The sequence below is a fragment of the Mus musculus genome, chromosome 10 (genome assembly GCF_000001635.26).
Source record: "Mus musculus strain C57BL/6J chromosome 10, GRCm38.p6 C57BL/6J".
NCBI classification, from domain to species: Eukaryota; Metazoa; Chordata; class Mammalia; order Rodentia; family Muridae; genus Mus; species Mus musculus.
Window position 1 is genome coordinate 69,147,626 of NC_000076.6, and position 26,673 is coordinate 69,174,298.

Below are 26,673 nucleotides of genomic sequence, written 5' to 3' on the forward strand. Positions count from 1 at the left end.
CTGAGAGGGTTTGCAGCCCCATGGAGGGAGCAACAGTGTCACCACCGCCCCCCCCCCAGCTCTCAGGGGCCGGACCACCAACCAAAGAGTATACATGGAGGGACCCAGACACATATGTAGCAGAGGATGGCCTTGTTGAACATCAGTGAGAGGAGAGGCCCATGGGCCTGAGGGTGTCCAATGCCCCGGTGTAGGGGAAGGCCAGCGCGGGAAGACAGGAGTGAGTGGGTGGGTAGGGGAGCACCCTCATAAAGGCAGGGGAAGAAGGGATGGGATAGGGGGTTTCCAAAGGGGAGACCTGGAAAGGAGAAAACATTTGAAATGCAAATAAAGAAAATATTCAATAAAAAAAGAAAAAGAAAAAAAAAAAAAAACTCCTCTCCACTGCTCTAATCCACCTGTTACTGAGCATGGGTGACAAGAAAGCCCGCCTGCCTTAATTCCTTAGACCCACCCAAAGCTCTTAGTGGCCTTGCATGATCTCAGTGTCTCACTGTCTTCGTCTAGTTTAAGCTTGAGACTGTGTGCATCTTCTTCACCAAATCTACATACCTGTGTTTAATTTCCATGAAACATCTTTGCCAGCGACCTGCTGCCTGCCAGACACTGGTGGGAGGCAATGAATCACCTCTGAGGTTCCCTGCCTTCACTTAGCCTGCAGACTAGTCGGGGAGAAAAATTTTAAAAATGACACACGTTAACATGAAACTGCAATTATTTCAAGTGTTTCAGAGGCGGGGCAGGGGCCGGGGCAGTGAAAGAGACGCAGCACAGTGGATAGAGCGCTTGCCTAGCATGCAAGAGGCCCGGGTTCATTTCCCAGCACCACATAAATTAGACGTGGCAGTGCACGCCTGCAATCCCAGCACGGTGGAGTTGGAAACACAAGCGTCAGAAGTTCAAGTCCAACCTGGGATGTGCAACACGTTGTCGTGATTAAAGATAGGAAACAAAAACAAAGGCTGCAGAAGGGATAGGAGGACCCGTAACACGAGATGTAAATGGCATACAAGCACCTCCATACCTTGAGAGCTGGGTTTATGGAAGTTTATAAGAAAATCCTCCAGTAGGAGAGAGCATGCGCAATGTAGGAAAAGAGAAGGAGGGCTGACCTGCCTGATTCCACAAGTACTGGGGGAGTGGGGGCATCACGGTGGAAACCTCTCTGACCATATGCCATAATCTGCAGTAATGCCAGGACTAGTGAGCAGGTTGGGACTTTATGTTCCTGTTTCTGCTTGGTGGAAGAACTGTGCTCAGTTACTCACCTTTTGTACTCTAAAAGAGTATTTCTGGCTACAGTCTGATGGGGAAAAAGTTATATGATGCAGTTGAATATTTCCAGTGGAGAGATAATGATAACTGCGGAGGGGGGGGGGCGTAATGTGGGTGAGTTACTAAGTATATAGGGTCAAGGGGGTTGGGAAGGTAGTGTGTGGGGCATGCACCATGCAGCAGTAGTTACATTACGTGGAGACAATGAGGAACTGTCAGAAAGCAGAGATAGACCCGGGCATGGTGGCGCATGCCTTTAATCCCAGCACTCGGGAGGCAGAGGCAGGTGGATTTCTGAGTTCGAGACCACCCTGGTCTACAGAATGAGTTCCAGGACAGCCAGGGCTACACAGAGAAACCCTGTCTCGAACCCCCCCACACAAAAAAAAAGCAGAGATAGGTTCTGAATTCAAGACTAGGTGTGTTGATGACATCACAGGTCACCACGAGCAGACACAGGATTGTACTGTGGGTGTGGAGTTTGCCAAAGAGGATGAGGGGTTATATATAAACTTATGAGTCATCTTCCCACTCTGGCGTCAGATCGGGATGGATATGGTTAGAGAGAGAGATTGTAAAGGGAGTCAACAAGGACTCTGGGACAAAGGTCTTCAGGAAGGTCAAACCCACAACGGCCCTGCCCTGGAGGGACACCCAGCGGAGAAGGAAAGAAAACACAGCAGGATCCCACAATACCTCTCCTGGGCATATATCCAGAAGATGTCCCAACCGGTAAGAAGGACACATGCTCCACTATGTTCATAGCAGCCTTATTTATAATAGGCAGAAGCTGGAAAGAACCCAGATGCCCCTCAACAGAGGAATGGATACAAAAAATGTGGTACATTTACACAATGGAGTACTACTCAGCTATTAAAAAGAATGAATTTATGAAATTCCTAGGCAAATGGATGGACCTGGAGGGCATCATCCTGAGTGAGGTAACACAATCACAAAAGAACTCACACGATATGTACTCACTGATAAGTGGATATTAGCCCAGAAACTTAGTATACCTGAGATATAAGATACAATTTGCAAAACACATGAAACTGAAGAAGAACGAAGACCAAAGTGTGGACACTTTGCCCCTTCTTAGAACTGAAAACAATCACCCATGGAAGGAGTTACAGAGACAAAGTTTGGAGCTGAGACAAAAGGATGGACCATCTAGAGACTGCCATATCCAGGGATCCATCCCATAATTAGCCTCCAAACGATGACACCGTTGCATACACTAGCAAGCGTTGGCTGAAAGGACCCTGATATAGCTGTCTCTTGTGAGACTAGGCCGGGGCCTAGCAAACACATAAGTGGATGCTCACAGTCAGCTATTGGATGGATAACAGAGCCCCCAATGGAGGAGCTAGAGAGTGTATCCAAGGAGCTAAAGAGATCTGCAACCCTGTAGGTGCAACAACATTATGAACTAACCAGTACCCCTGAGCTCTTGACTCTAGCTGCATATGTATCAAAAGATGGCCTAGTCGGCTATCACTTGAAAGAGAGGCCCATTGGACAGGCAAACTTTATATGCCCCAGTACAGGGGAATGTCAGGGCCAAAAAATGGGAATGGGTGGGTAGGGGAGTTGGGGGGAGGGTATGGGGGGCTTTTGGGATAGCATTCTAAATGTAATTGAGGAAAATACATAATAATAAAAAATATTTAAAATATATATATATATAAAAGAAAACACAGCAAAAGAAACAGAAGGAGATCCCAGAAAGGGCCTGTCATAATAGGCTGGGAGCAAGGTTCGAAGAAGTGGGAGTAGTCAGCTTCTGCAAAGACAGAGGATGGGTGCACTGGGTTTTGTTGCATATGGTGACTCCCATCCAGTACGTGCGAGACAGATCCAAGAGGATTACAAATTTGGGGACAAATCCAGTCTTAAAAAAAAATAAAAATAAAAATAAAGAATAAAAAAAGAAAGAAAGGGAAAAAACTCTTCACTTGAGCAAAAGTGGAAAGCACTGATCAGGAGAAAATCATTTTTTGAAATACTAATAAGTAATTGTAAAGTAATACGTACCAAAAACTATAGCTGTCATTCCTTCTGCCTGGGGTTCTTTTTGATTCATGGTCTTACCTGATCGATTTTACATGTGTCTTTAAACTGTTCCCAGGAAGAAAACACAATATGAGCGTGTGACACGTTAGTGACCACGAGGAGAGGAGAGAAAATGGGTATCCTATGAGCACGGGACATTACCACGGTGCGCGGTCTGAACCGGAAAGAGAATGTGAGCCTGGAGTCCGTGCTCCTCGGCCCAGCCCCACCGGCTCCTGCTATCAGTGACCTATTCGTGTCTAGTGTAAATAAGCCGAGAACTGTCCACAAAGTACTGCTGACACTTCCCCTGCTGGTTGGCACTGCTGCGTGTGGGCAGGAACCCACAGGCTGGAGAGTGGAAGCACTCGTGTTCGGAGACCTCTGTGGAGGGAGCCACACGCAGCCTTGGACATTTGATCCCTTCCAGAGAGAATGTGCAGCGGAGGTCACTGTCTCAGCACCCGTGACCGGGTGGTAACTCAGATGTTAAACTGAAGCAAACGGAGCAGGCGATGGGAGGTGAGAAAATGGAGGTGAGCCCTGGTGATTACCTCTGTTTGGAATGAGAAGGGGAAAGTGGGGTTTAGGGGAAGGGAGCTGGAAAAATACATGGATAGGTCTGCCTTTGCTCCAAGTGTGCTGTCTTACACTTGCTAGCCCTTAGGACCAAGAAGGAGGAAAAGATCTTTCCGTTCCTTGAGGGCTTTCTATCATAAACATCTTGGTCCATAAGATAGGGTTACAAGATAATCTCGAGTGCATTTTGTGATGTGATTTTCCAAGTTGGGCACTTTTCCTCATATGTACGCTTTTAACTTCTGTGTAAGGGTCAAACCAATTTGTATTTAAAACAAAGAGAAATAAGATAACATCCTCCCCTAAAAAAAGTATTTATTTTATTTGTTTGGTTTTTTTCTTTTATCCTCACACTTCACATTCTTTTTGTCCAACAAACTTGGACAGTCTTACTGTTACCACTTACAAATCAGAACATATATTCTAGACTCTAGAGCCTAGAGTGTCATGATCTTCAGAGTCCTCCACGGTGCTTTTGAAAACCATGGACTTACTATAGAATGCCCACTACACTTCAGTAGACTGGGACCCCCATGAAGGTTAGTTATGTGAATCAGTAGAGTGTCCCCAGGTGGCTTATGAACTTCCCAAGAGCAAAGACCTTGCTGGGTTAGAACCATCTCAAACAAAACCAGGGACCATAAACACTACTCTCACGGTAAAATGGTTAGGGTGTCCTTGGTTTGCCGAGAACTTACCCAAGGATTTAAGAAGGTTCCAGAAAGAAGGGGTAATGAACCGGGGAGGAGGTAAAAGATGAACACTTCTGACAGAAGAACATGATTAACATAGGTCTGTGAGACAGAAACCAACCTTTCCAGGGGGTGGTGGCAGTGTGGGGAGATAGATTAGTGTCACCACAGAGGTCCTGGGTAAAGTGGTCCATGTCCATCTCAGCTCTTAGGAAGTGCTATTGGATGAGTGCTTTGGATTCGGCTCTGTGGAGGTTGTGGGTTGGGAGGGCTGTTAAAATTCTCAAGGAGAAGAATTTTGAGGTTTAGGAAGAACAGCCAGATCACATAGAACACAGAAATAGTGGAGATTGGGAAGTGGAAGGGGGTGGTAGAGGGTGGATGAGGTCTGGAAATACCCTTGAATGTTAAATAGGGAACCAAGCCTTAATGTACAGAGCAGCCATGCTCAGTTTGATTCATGAGAAGTGAAGAGGTACCAGCCTGGAATGGAGAATAAAATAACACAGCCTTTGAGCCAGAGAGAGTGATAATTCCACTAAGTTTGGGTGTGGACAGACAAGTAAATTCAGGAAAAGGTGAAGTTGAGAATCTGGTCTCAGTAAAGACATCAGTGATTCTTGATTTGATAAAATGGCTGCCAGGCAAGAGCCTGCCTACAGCCCTTGTCGCTGTAGGGAAGGGACATGGAAAGAAGCCAGATGATGAGAGTTAGGTGAGTTTTCTGATAGACAGGACATGAGGTTCTACGGAAGCCAAGAGAAACATGTGGGGTTGGAGAAGAGATCTTCCCTGGCATTATTTTCTTGGGTTGATCATCCTGTGAGATCGGTTCCCTTGCTCTCCCCACCCCTTTGGAACAACCCCATGAAGTTGCTGTACGGCTGTGGGGACTATCTCAGAGGTGGTCCCCAGTTCATCTTTCCAGTTCAGTGCCCTGTTTATTAATGAGCACTGACTGACCTAGAATCCCCAGAAGGATTTCCACAGTGCTGAGGAAGGGATTTCATAAAGGGAGTAATCTTTGTGGGGCTGAGGGCAGAGTGCAGTTGGTAAGAATTTGGGCTAGCATGAATACTCACAAAAAGCTAGCTGTGTTTCCATGTACTTGTCACCCAGCATTGAGGACGTAGAGGCAAGAAAACCCCTAGGCTCACCATCTAGCCAGCAAGCCAAGCCTGCTCGGTGAGCTCGGGGCCAGTGAGAGATGAAGTCTCAAAGAAACAAGATGGGTGACCCCTGAGAAACCACAGCCAAAGTCATCCTCTGGCTTCTGTCTCACACACACACAGAGAGAGAGAGAGAGAGAGAAAGAGAGAGAGAGAGAGAGACAGAGAGACAGAGAGACAGAGAGACAGAGAGAGAGACAGAGAGAGAGACAGAGAGAGAGACAGAGAGAAACAGAGAGAGAGAGAGAGAGACAGAGAGACAGAGAGAGACAGAGAGAGCACTTCTTGTCTGTTAGGAAGGCCCAGAGAGAGGAAAGACGGGAATGATTTGCTAATTGAATAATTCTAGTATATTTGTGATGCTGCCAAGCCAAGCTTCAAGTTCATCTTTAGGAATAACACCCTTTTCATAGAAATAACCACTGACTCCATAGAAAAGTGCTACTTTGTGTTTTGATTTTCATATAGCCATTCCTATTTATAAATAGTCCATTTTATCTCAACGTTTCTGTGCTGTTGCACATGAAAAAGTCTCTAGGAATGGATTTCATGCCAGAAGGATGAAATACTTGCTTTCTCTAGAGAGTGTGATAAAATGACATGATTTCTTCGGAGGGATATTAAAAATGTATGCCTTCTTTCCCCCCCCCCAAAGTGCCAAGAAATTCAAATACAAATTCTACTACTTTTAGCTACTTTGACTGTGTTGACCAGTGTGTGTGTGTGTGTGTGTGTGTGTGTGTGTGTGTATGCACATGTGAGCATATGTGTGTATATATGTGCATGTATGTGTGTATGGAGTTGAGTGTGTGCATGTATACATCTGTGTATATGTGCTTGTTCCTGTATGCACATGTATGTGAGCATGTATGTATGTGTGTGCATGTATATGTGTGTGCACTTGAGTGTGTGCATGTATATGTCACTCTGTGTGCATGTATGTATGTGTACATGTGCATTCTTTTTCTTTTTTATTTTCAATGTTGTTTTCTGATTTTTACTCATATCTTATAAACTTGATTTTTGGAAACCATATCAAATCCTTAAGGTAAAATGTGTCAGGGTACAAACATAATAAGTACCTCATTAAAAAAAAAGGCTGAGATCAGTTGTGTCTATCAGTTTAATGTATCCTTGTCCCCAGCACTACACACACACACACACACACACACACACACACACACACACACACGTGGGGGTGGGGGGAAGAGAATGAAATGAGGACCTATGACCCAACAATACTCTGAGACAAACATGTCCAGAAGATTCCATCCTTCCAAATAGATAAGTTATAACCAGAGAAAAGACAGTGACAACCCAAAGCCACCTGATTGGTGGCAGCTGGCACTTGCCTTACGTGGTTATATTTTGCCAGTATTCAGTGTCTGCTTGGCTGGAGGGCCGATGACTGGAGGCCAGTTTAGTTCAATCTTAGCTCAGTGCCACGGCCCTTGTTTTAACCGGATCGTCTCTCCACTCCTCACCTCCCTGGATCCTCAGAACAATCCTACTGAGAGGACATGGGAGCAGGGATGGAACTCAGTTGGCACAGACTGGCCCAGCATGCACAAAGTCCTGAGTTGCATCCCCTGAACTGTATAAAACATGGCATGTTGCTGATGCTTGCCTGTAGTCCTGGCACTGGGGATATGGATGCATGGGAGCTGATATTCAAGGACATCCTCAACTATGTATCAAGGGTTGAGGCCAGCCCAGGCTACATGAATTAAAAGTAATAATAATAATTGAGGCCAGTCCAGGTTAAATGATTAAAACATAATAATAATACTAATAGTAATAAAGACCCCTAGAGGAGGGTTCACTCTAGCATCCTGCTTCCAAGGGCAGCCCTTTTCCCCTGCTCCCCTGAAAGAGGGGTAACTTTCTGCCCCTCTTACACTAATTCTTTGGGAGATTTCCAAATGGCATGTCCTGGCTGAGCAGTTCTTGTCCTGATGGAGAATCACCACTAGTGTATGGAGCTAATATTGTATCGGCAGTTTCTTCTCTTCACTATGTGTCTCCTGCTTCCACCTCCTTCCTAGGTTTTGCAACACAGAGGCATCTAGACGCGCGTCCTTCACCAGGCTGTCTTCAGTAATGAAAATGGAGTTGAAGCTTATTTTTCCCTTTTGCATGGTAAGTACTAATTTGTGTGACTAAATTAGCACTGCATTCTACAGTATATATATATTTTAAAAATGTAGAAACATTGCTTTACGTAAAGATGGCACACCATATGAATAGCAACCAGACTCATGTTAAGGGTGTTTGCATTTTCACAAAAAAAAAAAAAAATGAAATAAGAACACTCCATTTTTAAACATTACATCATGGGTTTTATAAATTGTAGTTGAACATGTTTCCTCTGATCTACAATTTGAGTCATCTTGACCTACATAGGAGTTGGGATCATGAAAATAACATGAGTCTTCCCTGCATATTTTATACACAAGTAGAGTTTTGTGCACAAAACTGACATGTGGTCCTTGAAACATCATGGCCACATACAAGGACGATTTAGAAATGGACAGATTGCTGTTCGGTAGCGCTCCTGTTCTTCCCAGATGCCTCTCTTGGAGTATCTACCCGTCTTGGCCCCAGCAACAGCTGTCTTCAACTCAAAAAATGCATGATCACTCTGCAAGTGGCTAGGCCAAAGGTCAGAGTGAACAGGAGACATCAGCTTTTGGAGAAAAGGGGCAATGTTGGTAGGTTTTTTTTCTTCTCCCCAGACCGACTCTGCCTTGCCTACCCACAAACGTATGTGTTAATTTCAGTCCGCAACATGTTTTATTTTTATTTCTATATTTAATGTTCTGATGCATATTTTACAGAAATGCCTTCTGTGTGTAGCTATGAATATTGTAAGCATTTCATTTATTCCAGGCTTGGGGAAGTACGCATACCTGAATGTATGTGAGGGCTGAATTACAGATAACTCTTAGACAAATGTGGCTTTTATTACCTTTAACTACACGGAGTAACTTCAACAAAACATTACAAAGTAGAAGTCCTTAGGGGAACCCTTAATAACAAACCATGAGAATATTCTGGTATTAGCATATAGATTGGATGTATGGAAGAGCTCGGAAAGGGTCCCTGAAAAAAAAAAATGGTTTATTCTGTGTCTAAAAATTGTACATAAGGCTGAAAAGACATGTTTAAAGCACCATATCTTATCTGCCCATAAATACAGCGTTTGCAAAGCAAAGGTAAACATAAGCCCAGTCTGTGAACAAGTTATTAAAAGGTTTTAAATGTGCTAGGGCCCCATAGTCACCATGTGTCACCATGTGTGCATACCTAACTTAAAGCGTAGGTGAGTGAGTGTTTGCCCCTACATCTCAGACTGGGGGGAAGGGGAACTTGCGCTAATAAGTCAGGATCCTATTTACACTGTTAATTCCCTACGCAATTGCTTATTTAAAGAAGTTCCGTCCTTGGGGTTTCCATTAATTAAATCTATTTGCAGTGTATGCAGCAGGCATTTCAACTTTTCCAGTCCTGTTTTTCATAAGCCTGATTCAAATAGGTCTGTGTCATAATGCCTCTTATTAAGGCATTGGCCTTTGCTTTTTTTAAGGGAGTTTCAGAACAGCTATGTACATAAAAATGGCTAATTCAAATGCCCCTGTATTTTAGAAAAGTCAACCTATTAAATGTGAAATATTCTCTTTGTGATGGTAAGTATACTTCTGCTGAACATGTGTCTGACTTCTAATGTTTCAGTAAGTTCTATTTATTCTGGGTTTCTTTTTTTTCCTTCTGCTTTGACTTTGCAAGCCTATTTTTAACTGTCACTGTGCCCTTAGGATTTTAGGCAAGCTTTTCAGGGTGCATATATTTGAAATAGAGTTTGATGAATTCTTTGCAAATTTCACACATACTTACAATGTATTTCAATCATATCCAACCTCCCCTTCCCATAACACCCTCCCTTCCCAACCTCATGGACTCTTTTTTTTTTTTAATAGGTTCATAGGTAGAGGAAAAGAGACCTGGAGAGGAAGAGAGAGGGGAAGGGAGGAACACAGAGGCATAGCAAATAGGGGCTTCAAACAAAAACTAAGGAAGTCCACAGTACAAGAATGGGTGTATTTAGACCCCAGCCTCAACCTTCTTTAAAAATAAAATGAAAGATAACCCACTGAGTCCAACTTGTACTGCCCATAAATGCCTGGGCACGGAGCCATCCATCAGAGTGTGGTTGGCCTACTCAGTGCCACACCCTTAAAGAAAACTGACTCTCCCTCCCCCCAGAAGCCATCAACTCTCTCCATCAGGAGCGGGGGGTGGAGCTCATGAGCTCTTCCCAGCCCCTTGCTGACTGGCTTGATGGTGTGCAGGTAGCCACACCTTCTGTGAGCTCATAGATCACAGCTGTCTTGTTGTAACAGGACCCCAGGCCATAGCACAACCAACTCCATGATGGAAGTCCCCTTCAGGCTGTAAAACTTAGCAGGTAGACAGCACCTCCTGCCAAAGGGGAAGCAAAGGGCTAATCCATCAAAGTCCATAACTCTGAGAAAGTCTCTCAACGTACTAACTTTGCTGTTTGGCTTCTGTAGTTCTACTTCTTGTTAACTGAAGTATGTCAACCCAGAACATGGTTTTGTGCTTAAAAGCTCACCCTGGGAAAGACTCCGTGATACACTGGGGTCCGAAACACCTAGTATAGTCTCCCAGCTAATAAGGACTTTCTATTGGTGTGAACTCATGCCTTAGCAGTCTCCTCTGGGGACCGCACCACAACCCTAACATGTCCAGAAGACCTGCCTCTTCTCAGTTCTTCCCTGCCCTCCCACTCTTACAACCTTCCCACCTGACGATCTTCCTTCATGATTCATAAAAAGGCATGTTAGGAAGATTGATCTTGTCTGCCCAATTGGGAGACCACCAAAAAGAAAAAAATATATGCCAAATTCTTCTAATTCTAAGGTTGAAAGGTGAGCTATAATAATCCCCAAAGTCAGGGACGTTTTAAAGGGTAGAGTTTCCAGAGAGCTTCCGAATATTTGACAGAGAAGATGGGAAATAAGTTCCATAATCGATTTATACCACAGAAATGGTTCTGTCCACCCTTACTCAGAAGCTTGAAAAAACGTACCAAAGAGACAAGAGTAGAATTGTGTAAGCAGGAGAAATAGCAATCAGTGTGGAGGCAGGGTCTGCATGTTGCCCAGGGGAGTGTGAAAGGCTAGAAATGAACACTAAGAGGAAAACAGCTTTGAATCCCGTGAGAAATCACGCCTAATAAAGCTATCTCTAAGCAGCTATTGGATGCTTGTCTAGTTCAGTATGTGCCTCGGCTTGCTCCAAGGTACCTAGATGTATTCATCTTTGCCAGGAAGACATCCAAAGCAGAATCTGGACATATTTGGGTTCAAATTCCAACCTAGGAGTATATACAAATCAGAAAGGATGTATAAGCAATACTTTTTTCCTGTTACTATAAAACAATATCCTGAGAAAAACAGGTTAAGAGTGGGAAGTTTTAATTTGGCTGGCAGCTCAAAGAACAGCCCATTGTGGTAGGCTACTCAAGAGAGTGGGAGCTTGAAGCAGCTGGAAACATGGCATCCGCCAGCAGAAAACAGCAGGGAAGGATGCAAGTTAGTACTCAACACACTATCTCTACACTACATAGCCCAAGGTTCCTGCCCAGGGAATGGTTCCCTTCACGATAATTACACGGTTTTCCCACATCAATTAAAGTAATCAAGATAATCTCCCACAGGGATACCTACAAGCCGGTCCCCAGCTCATTTTAGGTTCTGTCAAGTTGACAATTAACACTAGCCACCACACAACCCAAATGGAAAGATAAAGAAAAAAAGGTGGAAAGAAATGGCACCCTAAAATGAAGACAAGTGTTAAAGGTAGATCTGCTCAGGTTGATCCTAAAGGACAGGCATCGACTGTTACCATCTTAACACAGGATTATACTGAAGGTCTGAAAAGGAAAGTTTAATATCCTGAAAAACTCACATATTATAAAATAAAATAAGTTTTATTAAATTAACTCTCCTTCGTTTAAGCAATAACCTATATAAAACTTAATAGCGATGGTTTCCTAAAAAGATACAAGTTTCTCTCTTGCTGGAATCACCCTAAGGAAGCATTTTCTCTCACTTAGAGAAAGCACTTGTGTTACCATTTGTATAAATTTTTAATACTGAATAAAATATTAGTGTTTAGCTTAATATTGATTCTAAGCATAATATCCCTCCGTAATGGCACACTAATTGGTTAAAATTAAATCAGACAGATTCAAGAACCCTGAGACTGTACCAAGTTACACTTGTAATTTTTTTTCATTAGTTTCCAAAATTCCAATTAAAATGGAATTAATCTGTTGAATAAAAGATCATGGGACCCGTACAAGCTCTGTGTGATGTGTCATGTAAGGCCACTTCTTGCCACTCCTCCATCTTCACTGTGGAATACAGGAGGGGAGTGGGGGAGGGGGAGGGGAAAGGAGCAATGAAATTAATATGTGAATTTCATGCAAAGAGTAAGAGTCCTTGAAGTGGAGGAAGTCCAAATACATTGAGCAATCCATACGCATCGGGGTGGTATACCCACAGGGAGGTGTATGCATACATGGAGGTAGTCTCCTGAATTATGGTAGCCTGATGCATTGGGGTTGTCTACATGCATTGAGGCAGGATACATACTTTGAGGTGGGCAACATGCATAAATGCTATATGTGTGCATTAAGGTGATCTACTATGTGCAAGCAACCCTCGTGCACTGCCGTGGTCTTCTGCATTGAAATCATCTGCATGCCTTAAGATGGTCTACAGCCATTGAGCCTGTTAGCTTACCATCATGGTAGCTTAGACATCTTCCTTTGACTTCACAGAGCCAATGATCCCTTCAATAATGTTAGGTCAATAGCACTACCTCCTAAAGGCCTGTAGAAGCCAAACAGTTCTCAGTGAGTGGGTTGTCTTTGCCCCCACAGCAATACTTTATAAGGACAAGAATCTTGGCTGTGGCCATTAGCGGATATACAGCAGGTGGCTAGTGAGTGCAAGTTTCGGATACTGCTGACTATCCTTAGATGCTGTCTAAGCTAGAGTTTTACTTCTGTGAGCAGACACCATGACCAAGGCAACTCTTATAAGGACATTTAATTGGGGCTGGCTTACAGGTTCAGAGTTTCAGTCCATTCTCATCAAGGTGGGAACATGGCAGCATCCAGGCAGGCATGGTGCAGGAGGAGCTGAGAGTTCTACATCCTCATCTGAAGGCCACTAGGAGAAGAGTGGCTTCCAGGCAGCTTGGACGAGGGTCTGAAAGCCCACACCCACAGTAGCACACCTACTCAAACAAGGTCACATGTTCTAATAGTACCACTCCCTGGGCCAACCATATACAAACCATCACAGACACGCAGGACAGGCCCCCACAACAAAGCCTCTTCAGCTCTAGAGGTCAAGGTAACAAGGCTGAGAAAGGCTTAGTGAAAGACATGCATGGAATAAGCTTGGTACCTGGCACAATCCCTCATAAAAATACCAGGACAGGCCAATGCTCTTGTTCCTGTGATGGAGTTAAGAAGGAAGAGACTCATACACAGGTGTTACCCTGAACACTGCAAACACGGTAGCCAGCCCTCTCAGGGACATTGTGCTGACTAGCCAAGCACCTGATTTGGGTGACCTGTTTTTAGGTGCTGACCTACTTAATGCCTAACCACTCTAGGTCTAAGGATAGATGGTATCAAAGTTCAGCATCTGTCATGTGACGTCTGTGTTCTCAGAAGTGAGGAAGGAACAAGAAAAGACAGAGCAATCCTTTGTGGTGCATTTTAACTCCTGCTACTATGAGGAGCCTTCTGGTTGCCTTGCCTTTGCTTTGGAAAACAGAGTTGGGTCTGGACAAATGAAGTTCTGTAGAGTTGCTTTATGCCTGGTGTAAGGGCTCATTACATTAGCTACATGAGACATGACTGTGACAATCTCAAAACAAGTTGAATAAAGCACACACACAAACACACACATTTGACTTGATGTTAAGTTATCTTAAGTAGAGAAGATTCTTTTTTAACAAGAATTCAGGGTTGGCCGGGCAGTGGTGGCGCACGCCTTTAATCCCAGCACTTGGGAGGCAGAGGCAGGTGGATTTCTGAGTTAGAGGCCAGCCTGGTCTACAAAGTGAATTCACGGACAGCCAGGGCTATACAGAGAAACCCTGCCTCAGGGGGGAAAAAAAAAAGAAGAAGAAGAATTCAGGGTCAAAAGACCTGAGCTTGCAGTTCAAGGTTGGGACCAACATGCTCCAGGACTTTGAATAATTTATGTAACTTTTCCGAGCTGTTTTCTTGCCCGTTTAATGAGTACATCACCACCTCACAGGAGTGTTGGGAGAACTAAATGAGACATAAAGCATTTGGCAGATGTTAAGCAGTTAATAAAAGATAATGGTCTTTGGTTCCATCTCTTTTTTTTTTTTTCTTTGACTCAAAAGCAATCCTGGGTATCTTGCATTAATATGGTGGCTGTGACGACCTTCAGTTGTCCTTGTAGAGCACTTCTGTGGTGCCTAGAGACATTTGTTTATGCAGATATAAGCTCAAGCAGCATCCCTCCCACTCGCGATTAGTCCCAGCACTGGAGAGACCGAGACAGTCTGGTCTCTGTGAGTTCAAGACCAGCAGGGTCTACATAACGAATTCAGGATAGCCAGAGCTATAGAGTGAGACCCTGTCTTGAAAACAAACCAAAACATTTGACTCATTTCACTTAAGATGACCTGGAAATGAAATGCCAGTCACGCCGGCACACACCCAGATGCCACCACTCAAGAGACTGAGGAAGAAGTTTGAAACCAGTCTTGGGAACTTAGGGAGACATTGCCTGTCTCTAATTTTTTTTTTTATTTAAGGGAGGAGGTAAGAGAAGAGGAGTAAGAAAACATACTAAATATCTAATTTCCCAGCGAGAATTTTTATAAGAAAAAAAAAGGTGAATTTCCAAAATTAAAGAAAAATGATGTGCCTCTCTTTATGGCATATCTAATATAGCTAATAATCCCTTTCTTAATTAGCCATGTAATTATAACTCAACAGAAAATTTCCCTGATGAATGTAGTAACCTACTTCGGAGAGGGAAGCGGCACCCAGTAGCCACTCCTACCTAGAACTTTGACTCTTTCTCAGCCCCCATTTATTCTCAACCTGGACACCCTCAGGAGAGAGAAGGTGCAATCTAATGGTTCCAAGGACTGGGTGCAGGCGGGCTAAATTCATCTGTCTCGGGTGTGTTCAGTTTCCTGTTTCCTTTATTCCTTGAAGAATATCCACTCCTTTTCTGTTCCTGCCGCCAGTGTGCTTTAAGTGTGAAACTAAAAACAAGTCTAAGGCAAATTCTGTCTCTTTGCCCAGGAGCAAGGCTCCTTCATTGTCCCTCCTTTCCAGCTTGCCAAAAATACAAAGGCGTTTATTTCCACCACATCCTACACAAGATTAGGGAAAGGATGTGTGTGTGTGTAGTGTGTGTGCATGTGTGGCGTGTATGGGGTGTGTGTGTGATATGTGGTGTGTGGTGTGTGTGTGTGTGTGTGTGTGTGTGTGTGTGTGTGTGTGTGTAGTGTGTGTGTGTAGTGTGTATGCATGTGTGGCGTGTATGGTGTGTGTGTGTGTGTGTGTGTGTGTGATATGTGATGTGTGTGTGTGTGTGTGTGTGTGTAGTGTGTGTGTGTGTGTAGTGTGTGTGTACTTGAAATTCCCAAGCATGAATGGTGTTTTTATTTCTATTTCTTTGGTTAGCTTTTGTTTGGTATTTTGTTTTTCTTTTGAGGCAGTCTTTTGTAGCCTAGGCTGGCCTCAAACTCATTTTGCAGTTAGAATTGCCTTGAACTTGTCATTTTCCTGCCTCCACGTCCCTAGTGTACCACCACGCCCAGTTTTATGCAGTGGTGATGACTGAGCCCAAGGCTTCCAGAATGTTACCCAAGCGTTCTCCCTACACGCCCACCTCTCCAGCCAAAGAGCACATTTTGTTTGGTTGGTTGGTTTGCTTTGCTTTGCTTTTGCTTTTACATCACATGTTTTATCCTTAGTTAAAAATGCACTCAAACATGACAGTTGGCACTGTAGCAAGGCATTGATACTGAATTCTCATGGTGTGGCAAGTTCTACACACTCTTGTACCATTACAATATTTGGATGTGTTTGCACCGCATTGCAAACTCTTATCTGTCATCCAGTTCTGGATCAGATCCATTCAATGTGGGCAGACATAATTATGCGGTTTAATTCATTTAAACGGACATATTTGCCCCCTCCCCCCATCTTTCTCACGGCAATAGTGGCTGTTCACCATCTTGCTATTACTCCAGATCTTCCAACAGTTCTCTGCATCATGCAGAGTCAAAGGCTCTGGCCTCCTAGACCACATTTCCCTCTCTCTCTCTCCTCCCCAATTTTAGTCTGTCCCAGACCCTCTGCGTCTTTTAAGTTCAGCCTGCCTCAGGGCCTTTGCACGTTCACTTACTGTTCTCCAGTATGACTTGATCGCATATAGCTGTCCTCAGCTTCTAGTCTCTGTTCAAACGTTGTTACACATACCGCCACCCCCTGCTTTTTTTCCTTCCCAGTTTACTCCTCTACATGACTTATGTCTCCCTCAGATAAATTTCACATTTAACTCCCTTTTCCTTTTTGGCACATGAACTACGAGAGGGTAGGGATTGCTGTTGGTTTTACCTACTGGTATCCCAAGTGCTGCACTCATGGACAAATATTAGTTATGTTGGCTTATATCTTTATTAACTTTTTTTCTCTCTACCTTGAACGCTTTATTTTGCCTTCCTTTCATTTTTTTGGTCTGGTATTCTACCTTTATCCTAGTTCCATTATGGTAAGACCCAAGTTGCCTAAGTAACTCTAAGCAGAAAGAGTAACTTAAGAGGTAGGATAAAAGCTGATCTCAAATGGTACCACAGAGCCATAGTGACGGAGGCAGCATAACCCTGCCATGAAAATGGACATATTGCAAATGGAAAATGGAAAATTTTGCTCCCTGTTAGATTTGGGAAGCAGATGACATTTCATTTTTCTTGTCTTTACCCCTATGGAGTTTAACAGGATAAGTCTGCATTTCAGCCACTTTCCTGGCCCTAATATTTTTGTGATCAGACAAGAACACGGTTAGCACTTAGATAGTAAGTTATCTAGTACAAATCAGGTTCCCAATGAGGACACTCTTGGGCGAATCATGATGGGGTGGAGGATTGGAAACACCAAGCCTACTGATAGTTAATGAAAAGAAAAAAATGAAGATATTTCCTTTATAGCCGAGAACATTTTCCTCCACACATAAAACAAATATCGGGCACTTAATGCTGATCCAAGAGGGGGGAAAAAATCTACCTTCCCACAACTGGAAATATAGTTCATGACAAGGATTTTTTCTTAGTGATGTCATGTGACACACTGGTTAGAATAGCAGTGTCTGAGACATCTCTGGCCAGCCATTTCTCATTTCTCAGTAGAGGAGATAGAATCTCTGTATCTATGCCTTCCATTAAAAGGCATGAGGAGCTGCTAGAGAGATGACTCAGCGGTTAAGAGCATCGACTGCTCTTCCAGAGGTCCTGAGTTCAAGTCCCAGCAACCACATGGTGACTCACAACCATCCATAATGAGATCTGATGCCCTCTTCTGGTGTGTCTGAAGACAGCTACAGCGTACTCACATATAATATAGAATTCTTTATATATATATACCATTCCATGTTTTATCATTTCGCAGAGGGACCTTGAAAATGTTAAAGAGTGCTGGGTGGATTCCAGGTTTGCTAAAGTCAAGTCTTCTAAACAAGCCTCCTTTCAGAAAAGGATTCCAGTCTCTGCTGCTCAGTTCTCTCTTGTGCCCTCTAGTGGCGTTTCTAGGCATAAGGGAAAAAAGTATGACTTTACCTGAAAAACCCACAACATTGTGAGCAGTGCCAGAGCTATAGGACCTTGATTTGCCTCTCTGCTGCTGACCTTGCCTCTCAGGTTGGCACTGCGGTCTGTTTAGCGTAAATATGCAAAGACCACCACCTTCGATTGTTATATCAGCCTCCATCTCCATTTGCCACGTGCAATAAAGCAAAGCCCAGAGCGAGATAATATATCTTCTACCGAATTAAAGAAAACCTGGACCCCTATTCCCTTTGCAATATTGTGCCCCCATTAGTGAGAGATCTTACGCTCTTTAAAAAAAAAAAGCCTCTTGGAAATGTCCCAAGGGATGTGAACAGCTAAGAACTTTGTCTCAAAAATGGAGGAGCGAACCAGTAAAATGTTTTAACCTAGCTGATAGCTCCCGAGAAGCTTTGAAGGATTCTGAAGACACCATTAAAAATTAAATAAAAAGCCTCAGCTTGGATTTGTGCATGCTTCAATAGGCAAAAAAGTTATATTTAATGCAGAGGGTGTTGAATCTGAATTAGTACAAATATTATTAATTTAATGTTCATACTGCATTTTATGGTTTATAAACTGGTTTGCCATAATTTTATACACTTTCCTCACAGTGGCACTATAAAATATATCAGCGTTTTATTTTTTCCGCTTGATGGATGAGGCGAGCCTTAATAAGTGATTCATTTCTTTCCTGTGCATATTGGTTAACTGGTAAATGATTAATTTATGTCTACATGAACTTCATCACTCAGAGTATTTATTTAAGTGTGAGTTGGTATTTATTTTGCCTGCAAAGCATTACAGTATCCAATTATATATGCATGTTTTAGAGGCAGTAAAGCAGGCACCAAAGGCTAATGCAACATTAAGTCAGATTTTAAATCCATAGTAAATTCCAAGTTAAGGTATTTAAATCAGCAGCCCCCCTTCCTCGCTGCTCATGAGGGTGAGAAATGGCTCCTCTCTAAAACAGCAAAGGGGCACCTGGGCAGTCACCAAGGAAAGACGCATTGAGATTTTTCAGAGTTCAGAATATTAACTAAAAAAAAAAAAAAAAAAACAACCCAAAACACTGACCCATTACTTTCAATGAGGACAGAAAAATAATCAAGTTCTTTCCATAAATCTGCCTGCACAACTGTTTCCTGACCGACTGTGGAGCTCTTGATTTGCCTCCCTTTGGTCTTCTCTTAGTGGGCTTTGTCAACTTTGCACCCTTAAAGTAACTGTTTCCGTGATCACTGTTTCCTTTCCTACTGTTGTGGCTGGAATCCTCTGGACAAAAGCATCTTATGGAGGAAGAGCTTGTTTTTGCCTCACAGTTCAAAAATCCCACAAGCGCCGGGGAGTCAAGTCCGCCTACGTGGGAAGCAGCCAGTCACATTTCATCCAAGCTCAGGAAGGAGAGTGGGGTGACGAATGCGTCTTTCTGCCTTCTCAGTTCACACTCTCTATTTAACCAGTTCTGGACGCTAGGCAAGAAACGGTGCCATCATAGACGGGGTCTTCCCATAACAACACAGCCATCACCCACAGGCATCCCAGTCCCGCCTCCCAGAGGATTCTAGATTCTGTAGAGCTGATTAATGACGTCACACCATGCTTGTATAGAGAAGCCTGGGTAAAACCACATACAAGGATGTGCTGGGGTCCGCTTTAAAAGACCTGCAAGTTCTTTTGCTTCCTCCTCAGCACTATCTCCAGGGCTGTGAGTTAACATCTTTCCCAGTGTGGAAGGTGACTAAACTCTAAGATTCCCAAAATGTTTCCTCCCTCAGCTCTGATTCAGCTGCAGGGGGAGCAAGGTGGGGGGTAGCGAGGGGGCCGCATCACACTGCTTCTGATGCCCCTCTCCTGCCGCTTACACCGTGATACCGTGATGTTTCTCTCACGATACCCTCCCTATCATGATAACCAGGAAATGATGTCGCTACCATGATAACCCCTATCACGTTGCCCCTACCTGGATACCTCTGTTATGACTCTTCCATCTTGCTGTAAATTCAATCCAACAATTTAGGATGGAGAAGCAGCAGAAAATTAATTTTATTGAGTCAGCTAGAATATGCTTTCTTTATGTGCTTTCTGTAACCTCCCTTATCTCCAGACCTCAGAACTCTTTGAGACAATTAGACCTAGACTTAAAAAATAAATACATAAATTTTTCATTGCAAAAACTCCCTGTCCTGGTGTCTCCTGAAAAAAAAAAAATCTCAAAAAGTCTAAATATTGACAGGGCTACACGTTGTTGAAGGCAGCTGATGGGAAACACATTGTGTGGGTGAATACGTCAACTCTTCCAAGACACAGGGATTCTCTCTCGAGTGTAAAATGTACTTTTGGAATCATTAAGTACTTCAAATCCAGGAAGTGTTCTGAGGCAATTTTAATGAAAATAGTTTTCTTCTTTAAAACATTTCTGTACATGTATAAATACACGTGATGGCCCGTTACCACACGTTTAAGTTTGTGTGCTTTGCCACGTAGACAAAATGTTAACAAATTTTTAAACAAGAGACATTAATAGAAAGAAATGTCACTGAATTCTCCTCTGTGGGCTTTTGCTTAAGGATTAAATATAGCACCAACAAAAGAGATCCAGAGCACAGCTTCCTCACTCAGAATTAGCCGACCCGGTTTCCTGGATTATTTTTATATAGTAATGACTACACACATATATGGAAAGAGAAAATATAAATACTCCAGCCATCTTACTTGCTGTCAGTAAAACAGGAAAAGATGTGCATGCAATAAAAATAAATGTCCCGAATATAAAAAGCATAGAAATCCCATGCTTTTGAAACCCCTTTCATCTGGTTTAGATGTCTGATGAGACACTGTCCCACCTCTCCAGATTGCCCAGATAGCCAAGATCTCCCAGCATTCCTTGTGAACCACAGGCTGAGAATTGTTTACAGTTCTTGCTACCCCCACCCCCTCCTGTCCATTTATTTGACATGTATTACAGCTTCCAAATTGGAGGTGTCATTTTCCCCCTTGGGAAGTCCACGTCCTTATCTAGCCTTATGAGAGGGTTGTGAGCTTATATCACTTTCTAGTACACAGTGAGCTAAGTGGGTGGAGAACCAGATAAGATTTCTTCCGTGTCTGTCTTTTCTATAGTCCTGTCTCATAACATGAGACACAAGCGGGTATGGTCCCTCTTTCTCAGGTACTGTGCCTGGTCCCTCGGTTCTAGTACGAGAGAACCCTCCTTCTGGTTCAGTGCCGTCTCTAGATATAATTCAGTTAGCTTTTGACAAAAGGAAATATTTCAAAGACTTTCTTCTAATTTACCTACTTTTAAGTTTACATAAAAGTATGTGCTATATTTGGATCATGTTAGCTCACGTCTTTTTCCTTATCTTATGGGCCATCTTGGTTTCTTAGCTTCCTTTGTCTCTTGATCATGTCAAATATGCACACATGATTTTGGGTGTCTATGTAAATTCTGAGAACCGCCAATGAGAGAATACCGTGGCTCACATCTTTCTAAAACCGACTTAACTCGCCTAATATTTTTATGCGGAAAATGTTGAAAACTAACAGCAGTCATAAGTGAGAACCCTGAACGCTCTTTGAGGGTGATCCAACCAGGTCACCATGATTTATGGGAGTGGCACCGGGAGAATGTACAGACCCTCGTTTAGCATCCAGGTACCGAGTGCACCATTTGCACAACCATGATCTGGAATTTCCCTTTCAGCTTAACATGTCAGTGTCTCATCCACGTGTAACTTAAAAATCCTCCTGACTGAACATTCCTACCCTTCAGAAGTTGGTTTATGGGTTTATTTACCGGTGGATAAGGATAGTATCTTAATGTAGAGAGAAGACCATGAGGACAATGCCGGGTGATGGGGAAGGATGATGAATGAGCAAAAGGACCCATGGGGCATGAAAGAGGAAAAGAGTCCAGGCTAGGGAGGGCTGCATGGGTGGGACTGGGGGGAGGGGACTGGGGAAAAGGGGAGGGGTCAGGAGTAGAAGAGCTTCGAGCGAGACAGAGGAAGAAGAAGCACAGAACGCAATTGGTTCAAGCATGTTGTGATTACATCTAATATGCTCTATGCTGATTTTAGAAATAAGAACATTGTAGAAAATCTATTGTGTCTTTACGGCAGTTGAAAGAGTAAAATCCCAACCTAATACAGGAATCCTTCCCTGTAGGGGAGGGCAGGGAGGGAGAGAGGGAAAGAGGGCGGAGAGGGAGGGAGGGAGAAAGAGAACTGCATTAACCTCTCGTGACTCTAAAACACTGGCTCTTTCTGATAGGTTATTTCTCCGCTGGTGAAATGAGCCAATTCAAGACAGATTAGATTATATTAAAGGCAGGTGTATTGGGAAGCTGCTGTCTGGGGAGTTCACTGGCCCCAAGGATTGAGGCCAAGGGAGTCGCCATGAGGAGAGGGGAGGGGGGGCTCATGCAGAGAGAGAAGCAAAAACAAGAGAGAGGAGGGAGGAAGGGAGAGACAGAGACAGAGAGAAAAAAAGAGAGAAGAAGGGAGGGAAGAGGAGAGAGAGAGAGAGAGAGAGAGAGAGAGGGAGAGAGAGAGAGAGAGAGAGAGAGAGTGCAAAATGTCTGGTTCTATAGGGAGGAGCCTGTGGGGGAAGGGCAGCCCAGTTACAACTGTTGCTGAGTGGGAAAACACAGCAATAGTCAGTGCAGCTCACTAGCTTGCCTGTAATCCTAACACTGGGGAGGCAAAAACAGGAGGACCAGACATTCAAGGTCTCAGCCTGGCCTACATGACTTATAAAACTAATAAGTCAATAGATAAGTAGGTAAGTAGGTAGATAGATAGATAGATAGATAGATAGATAGATAGATAGATAGATAGATAGATAACCATATAAACCACTGGATATTCCTTATTTTGGAAAAAGAGAGGAAACATAATTATTTTATCCGTTTGTCATTATCCTCTGTATCTACTCTCAGCTCCTTACGCGGCGCAGGTAAATAATTCACTATGAGCCCGAGTTCTGTTTTTACCCTTTGTTAATTGAATGATAGTCCTCCTAGTTTTTGTGCATCATCTATAACTAACTCGGCAGAGGTCATAGCGCTGCCTAATTGGAACCGGTGGCAGGGAACTGTGGGAACCCAGATGAGAGGCTCTAGAAGCTCCTCAGTGAAGCACTGTGGGCTCTGGTCGCGCATGCGCTGGGTATGTGCGATTTCAGGTCATGAAGGAAGAGCGTTCTGGAGACTGCATCTCCGTCTCTAGAGCAGGCATGAAATGGGCTGCGTTTGGCTGCTTTTGTTTGATTGGATAAGATCATCCTTGAACCTTCTAGAAAATTGTTTTGCCTAAATACTAGTCCAAAAGTTTAAGAAAATATCCTCAGAGATTGAAGCTTTCCCCACGGGCACCCTCCTCACTTTGAAGACATCCTTACTGGGTTACAGCTTACAGTCCCCATCTGTCCCATGGCTCCTCCTATTCAAGTCACACAACACTGTTAACCTGTTTCTCATCCTTATTGTGCTTGGCTTAAAGCCTGAGCTTGCCAGCTCCTCCCAGGCTCCCAGTTTCTTATCATGGGATTTCTCTGTGTCGTCCTGGTCCCTCGCACCTGATTTTTGAGTCTCTTTCACCTGAGCATAAAGCCCACAATGGTGAGGCGTGGGGTTCAAGCTCAGCAGCAGACTGCCTTCTTCAGATACACAAAGGCCCTGGGATTGGGCCCTGATGGAGCCTAATTAATAATTTAATTCCCAAACAACATTTCTAATATCCCTGCAAGAATAAAGTATTCATTCAAAACAAAAACAAAGGGCTGCATTGGAGAAGCCTCCATCCAGACTTGAGCAGGAGAGATGCTTTTCTCTCTTGGCTGCTGTTCTGGAGAGAGAAGGAAGATGAGCTAAATGCTGACCTGGAAGCTGTGAGAGTGTGAGCACTCAGCTCCTAGTGGCTCATTTCCATGAAATTCTAACATCTAATCTGCTCTAAGCTGTGAGCATGTTTAACAGATGAAAACATCTTCACGGAGGAGGATTCTGCCTGTTTGCTCAGCAATGATTTCCTTATCCATCCTTCACATTTACATTAAAGAAAGCCACTAGAACATCCATGGGAAACCATTGGGAAAAAAATTACCGATCATACTGGGTAATGATCCTCAATCTGTCTTCGACTCTTGCCTTCACCACTAGTTTAGAAATATTTACTCCTGTAGGCATGGTTAAAGGATTCATGAGCTACGTTAAAAACAAAAACAAAACAAAACAAAACAAAAAAATAGCAACAACAGCAAACCGTACAAGGTCGCTTGCTTTCTACACTCTAAGCCTTTCTGTTTAAACACTATCGTTGCACATCAGTGCCTCTCCTACTTCCAAATGAGGCTACCTCCTAAGCAGGTTGTCATAGAGCAGGCAGACATACACACACTTGCACATATGCACACTTGCACACATACACACAGGTGCATTTGCACAAACACCTGCATACACATACACACACTTGCACATATACACACATGTGCACTCACACACATGCACACATTTGCACACATACGCACACACACACAATCACAGACTCACACACAATCACAGACTCACTCAAACACATATACACTGACTCACCCAAACACACACTCACAGACTCACCCAAACACTCACACTCACACACACTTGCACACACAAACAGACTCACCCAAACACACACTCATAGACTCACCAAAACACTCACACACACATACATACACTTGCACATGCACTCACAGACTCACTCAAACACACTCATACAGATTCAAACACACACACTCACACACACATACACACACACTCAAACACATACACTCACATATACATATACACACTCACACACATACATACATACAATCACATACATACACACACAGACTCATTCAAACGCACACACACGACTCACCCTGACCATTGCATGTATTATGTTTACTGACTCATCATAACAATGCTTTGAAAGGTTACCAAATTAAAAAATTGGGGATTATGCATGTATTCTAGGACCTTTGTTTTCTGATAATGACTTTGACTATTCACCAACATTGTATAAGCATTGTTGAGTATTCAGTGTGTTATTTTGTGTTGTCTGGTCCAACTGTAGTTCAGATGGTAGGGGATGAACACAGTAAGGCACAGCATTAATCCTGAGTTGTAGAAGCCCCATTTGTATCGTGAGCCACATACAAATATAAAGCAAGCAGGAAAAAAAAATGATTTGCAAGCTCCTTTCTGGGCTTGGTATTGCTGGGAAATATTTGGCTCTCTCATTATCTGGTGACATTCTTTCATTCATCCGGGAAGGGCAGAAATAATTCTACCAGGTCAGACATGATTCTGATGTTGCCTAGTGAACTATTTTTAACAACAACAAAAACTTGGTTCCCTAGGTAAATATGTATCCTTGAGTTTAGCACAGTTGCTGAAAATGATAAAATGGTAAATTACTGTTCTGAACACACCCGACTGAAATTGTCAACAAATACCTAATGCTAAATAGAGAAAATATACAATAACAGTCGTCTCTCTCTCTCTCTCTGTATTAAATAGACACAGGACTACTAGACAGAATAGTAAGTTTATACTTAAAGAGGGTAGGACCTGTTTGTTCTGAATATGAATGGCTACCCACCATTCACACACACTGAAACTATGTGTGTTCAGAACTAGGAGTGAAGGGTGGAGAGAGGGTTCAGTCATTAAGAACACATACTGCTCTTGCAGAAGACCCCAGTTCAGTTCCCAGCATCCATGTTGGGACACAGACATGGACACAAAGCCCTCAAATCAATACTAACTTATATAGGGTTGTAGGGCCTCCACTCCACCACAGGGCGTGGCCAGGGCAGGTACCCGGCTATAGGGAAGCACTGAGGCACAGCTCAGGGGGTGGGAAAACATAGTATGAGTCAGGGGAAATCCTGAGCTGGTCAGGGGGTCCCTGGGTCTGCGACGAGGCTGGGGCTGTGGGGTTGTCAGACTCTTGGATATCCAGGCGGCCGAGTCTCCAAGTGGAAATGGAGTAGGCCGGGGTAAGGGGGCATGACAGTAGTTGGGTTTTCCAGTTGGCCTCGAATTTGTCAATCAGGCAGTGGCCCAGTTCATGTTTTGCTCCTTGCTGACATCAAAACCGAGACGGCTTACTTAGCTCAGCACAGTGGCCCGCGCCTGTGATCCCAGCACAGGAGAAGCAGGGTAAATGTAACGGAGAGTCCGGGGTCAGCCCGGAAGACTTGTCAGAGGAAAAGTGTGATGTGGGTTGACCAGCTGGAAGCCCTGCAGTCCCCTCCAGCTGTCACCTCCAGGTCAGGGGAGAGATCCTAAGATCGTTATTGTTCTAAGATCATTATTGTTCTGCCCCCCCTACCCCACCCCATTCCTGCCAGTTCCCAAAAGCACAGCATAAAAGTCACCCTCAAACTCATCAGACATAAAAGGTTGGTGAACAATTCTCAAAGGGATGATTCAGGCTTAGAAGAAACCCCAGAGGCCATGAATGTCCTGTGTACTCTCCTGACATCTGTCATGAGATAGAAACCTCACGAACAGGAGTAGTCCAGAGATTTTTGGCTATCCCTATGAATAGAGAACATCCAACCTTTCGGACATGATGTGTCTCTGTAAATGCCCCTTATGGGTCAAATCTAAGGCCTGGCACTTATGAACTACTGAATTCCTCCATGAAAAGCTCCTGCCTGTGCCCCTCACTCCCTTTGGTTAGGAGAAGCTGCTATGGGTTAAGTTAGTCCAAGAAAACATGGTGCTGAGGGCTGGCCAATTGGAGTTAAGAGCTGCCCAGTTGAAACATAGTAATAACTTGCAGTTACCAATAGGTAAGTAGATTCTAATAGCATAGAGGGTAGGTATCTGCCCAGCTCTAGTGCTAATTAAGGCTTATTGTAAATATAAAGGTTGTGTGTATCTTTTATCCATGAACTGATGGTCACAGGCAGGGTAGGAACTCCAGATTGGGATTAAAACTTTCTACAAC

At 43.6% G+C, this 26,673-nt stretch overlaps 1 protein-coding gene and 1 long non-coding RNA gene across 4 annotated transcripts in view; one reads left to right on the forward strand and one right to left on the reverse strand.

The window, feature by feature from the left end:
- Positions 1-119: 119 nt before the first annotated feature.
- On the reverse strand, positions 120-3,698 carry Gm33263. Of its 2 annotated transcripts, none has more exons than XR_871808.2 (3): positions 3,367-3,698; positions 553-662; positions 120-298 (listed from the first exon to the last, which is right to left on the reverse strand). It is a non-coding gene; the product is annotated as a predicted gene, 33263 (long non-coding RNA). The 2 variants fall into 2 exon arrangements; XR_380546.3 differs by having other exon boundaries at positions 3,310-3,698.
- Rhobtb1 (Rho-related BTB domain containing 1) overlaps positions 3,433-26,673 on the forward strand; it is a 140,734-nt gene continuing 117,493 nt past the window's right edge. Inside the window, exons 1-2 of one of the 2 annotated variants that reach the window (XM_006514048.4) lie at positions 3,433-3,863; positions 7,813-7,906. The gene's annotated coding sequence lies outside the window, so the exon portion shown is untranslated. The remainder of the gene's footprint in view (positions 3,864-7,812; positions 7,907-26,673) is intronic. The other variant, XM_006514049.4, reaches the window with a different exon arrangement.